Source organism: Ranitomeya variabilis, chromosome 5, assembly GCF_051348905.1.
Source record: "Ranitomeya variabilis isolate aRanVar5 chromosome 5, aRanVar5.hap1, whole genome shotgun sequence".
NCBI classification, from domain to species: Eukaryota; Metazoa; Chordata; class Amphibia; order Anura; family Dendrobatidae; genus Ranitomeya; species Ranitomeya variabilis.
In genome coordinates, this window is record NC_135236.1 from 203,652,898 (window position 1) to 203,657,816 (window position 4,919).

A 4,919-nucleotide genomic window follows, 5' to 3' on the forward strand; every position below is an offset into this window, starting at 1 on the left:
AATATTTGTGGGGGGCTGTCTATCCTTTGGGGATTTTCTCTGAGGCAAGATAGTTTTCCCTTTTCTATCTCTAGGGGTAATTAGTCCTCCGGCTGTGTCGAGATGTCTAGGGAGTGATAGGTACATTCCACGGCTACTTCTAGTTGCGGTGTTAAGTTCAGGGTCTGCGGTCAGTACAGGTACCACCTTCTCTAGAGTACGTCTCATGCTGCTCCTAGGCCACCAGATCATAACATCTACATTATAAAGTTCTGTGAAGCACTTAGAGGTTCATGGTGCTCACCACATGTTTTGATACATTCTTGGAGGGGTCTAGTTTCCAAAATATGGTCAATTGTGGGGGTGTTTCCCCTGTTTAGGCACATCAGGGTTAGTTCAAATGCAACATGGCATCCACTAATAATTCCGGCAAATTTTGTGTTCAAAAAGTCAAATGGCGCTCCTTCCTTTCCAAACCCTGCGTATGCCCAAACAGTAGTTTTCTTTCACATGTTGGTATTGGCGTTCTCCAGAGAAATTGCACAACAAATTGTACAGTGCATTTCTCCTTTTACCCTTGGTAAAATGCAAAATTTGGGGCTAAAAACCTTTTTGTGGGAAAATTTAGATTTTTTTTATTTTCACAGCTCTGTGTAATAAATGTCTGTGAAGCACCTGGGGTTTGAAAGTTTTCACAACACATCTAGATACGTTCTATAAGGAATGTAGGGGTCTAGTTTCCATAATGGGGTTCCTTTAGCATTCAAAAAGTCCAATGGTGATCCTTCCCTTCTGTGCCCTGCCGCGCACCAAAACAGTAGTTTTCCTCCAAATATTGACTATCGGCATAATCAGGAGAAATTGCACAACATATTGTAAGATGCATTTTATCTTGTTACCCTTGTGAAAGCAAAAAGTTTGGAAAAGCATTACAGCTCCTCACATCCTCGCATCCTGCAGCATACGTCGTTGGCTGCAATGGAAGCCTATGAGCGACGGATGCGTCGGGACACGTCGTACGACGCAATACAGCACTGCAATACGTTTTTTTTTTTACACTGAGCATGCTCAGAAGCAGAATTTTGTTGCCAATTGGCCAGACACCCCCAAATCTATATAAACCTGGCCTGGGCCTTCAACCCCACATATGCCAGCAAGAAGACAAAGAGAGGAGAAGCCTGCCAGCAAGAGCCCAGCCAGCCACAAGACCCCAGCCAGCCACAAGACCCCAGCCAGCCACAAGACCCCAGCCAGCCACAAGATCCCAGCCAGCCACAAGATCCCAGCCAGCCACAAGATCCCAGCCACAGGAGCCAGCCACAGGAGCCAGCCACAGGACTCCAGCCACCATAGAGCCAGTGTGAGTATTGCAATTTTTGTGTGCATCTGTGTGCCTGTGCATTTCTGTGTGTGAGGTACTACTGACTACAGCAAGAGCTTAAAACCTGAAGAGAACCTGAGGCCTGCCATCGTCCTGCACCAGCCAGTGCAATGCTAGAGTCCAGATCCACCATAATGCCAGCCACTGTGAAGACATGCAGCTCCAGCCAAAGGATTGTCAGCGTTTTGTATGTGTGTGTGTGTGTGTATGCGTCTTCTGATTGGGTTCACCTTTCTGCCTTTGTTGTACATATGTGTATTTGCATAAAGCTATGTGCGTGCATGTGTATGTGTGTATTTTTGTACGGCTGTGTGCTTTTGTATCATGTTCCTGCACCTTATTATGCCTTTGCCAATCTTATGCCTGTTCATGTGGGAGGGTATGTGTCAATGTTCAGGATTGCATCAGGGTTTGGTCAGGATTTTCCATCAGTATTTGTACGCCAAAATCAGGAGTGGGTGATAAAAGCAAAAGTGTGCCTGTTTTCCTATTATACTTTCCCTCTTGTTACACTCCTGGTTTTGGCTTACAAATACTGATGGAAAATCCTGACCAAATTCTGATGCGATCCGTAATGTGGACACATACCATGCATGTTTGTGTGCGTCTTGTTGATTGCATGTGCATTTGTCCATGCTTTAATTGGTTAATTGCCTTTTTCTGATGTATTGACTGTATAGTGGTCTGTGCAGCATGTGGTTTAAATGTGCTTTTTTTTTTTTTTTTTTAAATCTGATGTATTTTTTTAAAAAGTCTAGCGGTCTGCAGCTTGTGGTTTGAATGTGTGAGTGTGTTTTTTTTTTTTCTATTTAAAAGTGTTGGTTTTATTTTACTGTTAAAACCATTTGCAGTTGATGTACTTGTATTTAAAATAAAGAGCATGTCAGCTCCTAATTGTGATTTTAAAAAAAAGAGTGAAAAAAAAAGAAAATAATAAAATTTTTGTTAAAAAAATGTCCGTAGTATCATTTCATAAAGGTAAATTTAAAACTGGTGTATGTACCAATGGTTACACATGCAATACAGAGTTGGTTGAGGGCATTTTTTTTAATAAAGGTTACACTTAAAGGTTTTTTTGGGGAGGTGATTTTTGAAAATAAAATGTGGTAAATATATGTTTACATGGTGGGTTCACATTTAAAAATATTTTTTTGGGAACATGGAAATGAATGGTATACCGTGCACCTGTTTAGGGGTTTTGGTGTTCACATTTAATGAACTTTTCTCACATCATTTTAGCAGGGTGTTTATTAAAACATTACCTAGTTTAGAGGGTGGTCTAACTATAAATCCATTATACTTATTATAGATACACCAGGGACCAGGTCCATATCACCCGCCTGTGTTCCATACCAGGACCAGCCCACCAGGCAAGCCCACCAGGACCACAGCCACACATCTTTAAAAGTAAGTTTTGAAGACCCCCAATCTGCTGCTTCAATGTGTAGAGCAGATTGCAAGTGTCTTTTAACTTACAGAGAGACCAGGACCACAGCCGCCGCCTGTCAGCCCAGGACCACAGCCGCCGCCTGTCAGCCCAGGACCACAGCCACAAATCTTTCAAAGTAAGTTTTGAAGACCCCAATCTGCTGCTTCAATGTGTAGAGCAGATTGCAAGTGTCTTTTAACTTACAGAGAGACCAGGACCACAGCCGCCGCCTGTCAGCCCAGGACCACAGCCGCCGCCTGTCAGCCCAGGACCACAGCCGCCGCCTGTCAGCCCAGGACCACAGCCACAAATCTTTCAAAGTAAGTTTTAAAGACCCCAATCTGCTACTTCAATGTGTAGAGCAGATTGCAAGTGTCTTTTAACTTTTACAGAGACACCAGGACCACAGCCACCGGCCTTGCTTCCACAACAATGTCCTCTTCTGACAGCCCTCCTCCACAGCAACAGCGTGTATCGGTAAGTTAACACAAAATTTATTTTAATTTTTTTTTTTTATTTACTTTTTTTTGATCACTACATGCATAAATTATGTTTCAACAGGAAGCTGAATCAGATGAGGAGCTGTCAGAAGGGGGCGAGACGGGTGGAGAGATGCAAGTGGAGGAGGAACCAAGTGTAAGTAGTGGTGAAACAGTTGCTTCGCACATCACACTGCACCATACACAAAACAGACTTTCATACATAACTAAACACAGAAAATATATGCCTACCTAACTGAGAATTTGTTTCCTTTATTTCAGGCTGCTGCTGCTGCTCCTGCTGCTGCCGCTGAAGGTTCTCCCAGACACTCCCAGAGTCGGCGGACTCGTCGCCGCGGTCGGCCATCAGTGAGTTTTGTTTTTTTTTGGGAGGGGGATTCTATTGGTACTTTAGTGTTTCAGTGTACTAATTTGTTTGTTTTTCTTTTTTTCTTTTGGCACAGGCTTCACAGCGTGCTCCCGCAGAAGAGGATGATGATGATGACGACATAGACATTGAGAATCTCATCGAGGAGTTTCGCGAGTGGGAGCCGCTGTGGAACATGGCTGACCGCAGGCATGCCGATACCGGTGTCACCCGTCGGCTCTGGGACGAAGTGTGTCGCAACCTGTTTCCAAGGCGGGAGAGCCTTCATCCTCAGCAGCTGAGCAAACTAGGTAAGTATTCACTTTCCAGTGATGTTTTGAGCTGACTGTAATGTATTGCATTTACCAATTTTTTTTTTTCTTTTGATTCTTGTCTTCACAGTTAGAAAGGTTAGGAAGCGGTGGCGGTCACTGAGGGATCGCTTTAAGAGGGAATTCAACGAGGAGATGCAGGCCCCGAGTGGCTCTGCAGGAAGGAGGAGGAGCAAATACAAATATGGCCCGGCCCTCTCCTTCCTGAGGCGAACCATGCTGAGCAGAGTGTAAGTATTCTACAGCCCACTAATAACCATGTTAACCTGTCTACTTAGTTTGCTTTCAGTCAGGGCTTTTTCATTCCAATGTATTAATTTCTTTTGTTTTTTCTTTCACAGCACCTTCTCCGCCACTGCGCGCCTGCATCTTCCTCTGCGCCCTCTGGAGCGATCCCTCCTGAGTCCGCCACTGAGGGCCACGTCGGTAGGCCCCACACCACTGTCCCCTCCTCTGACCCCACTGTCCCCTCCTCTGACCCCTCTGTTCCCTCCTCTGACCCCTCTGTCCCCTCCACTTCATCCGCCCCAAGCAGTGGAGCATTATTGCAGGCTTCATTGCTCGCATCTGATGCTGAACAGTTAGCGTTCCCTTTACCCCACCCCTCTGATCCTGCCACCTCGAGACCACCATTAGGTTCGTGGCGTCAGCGACAGAGGGGTCAGGAAAGGAGCTATGCTCCTGAATTCTTACACCTGAATGCATCCTTCCAAGGCTCTTTCAAAATTTTGGGAGAGCAAGTGACTGCTGGTTTCAACATGGTGCAATCCCGCATCAGTGAAACAAGCCAGGAAACCTGGCTTGTCACTTGGATAGGCTGCATTCAGCTGTAAGTCCCGATCCGGCCAATATTTTTTTTCAATCCATGCTCAGGAGCATGGAGAAGCTTTCTTTTGAGCAACAGATGCGGGTAATGAATACCTGCCATAATGCTCTACTGCAGGCCGTCAAT

General features: G+C 45.2%; 1 long non-coding RNA gene across 1 annotated transcript; it reads left to right on the forward strand.

Annotated features, from left to right (window-relative positions):
- Positions 1-2,082: 2,082 nt before the first annotated feature.
- LOC143773542 (uncharacterized) lies at positions 2,083-3,989 on the forward strand. The gene is made up of 3 exons (XR_013215222.1): positions 2,083-3,109; positions 3,182-3,637; positions 3,733-3,989. It is a non-coding gene; the product is annotated as an uncharacterized LOC143773542 (long non-coding RNA).
- Positions 3,990-4,919: the final 930 nt, after the last annotated feature.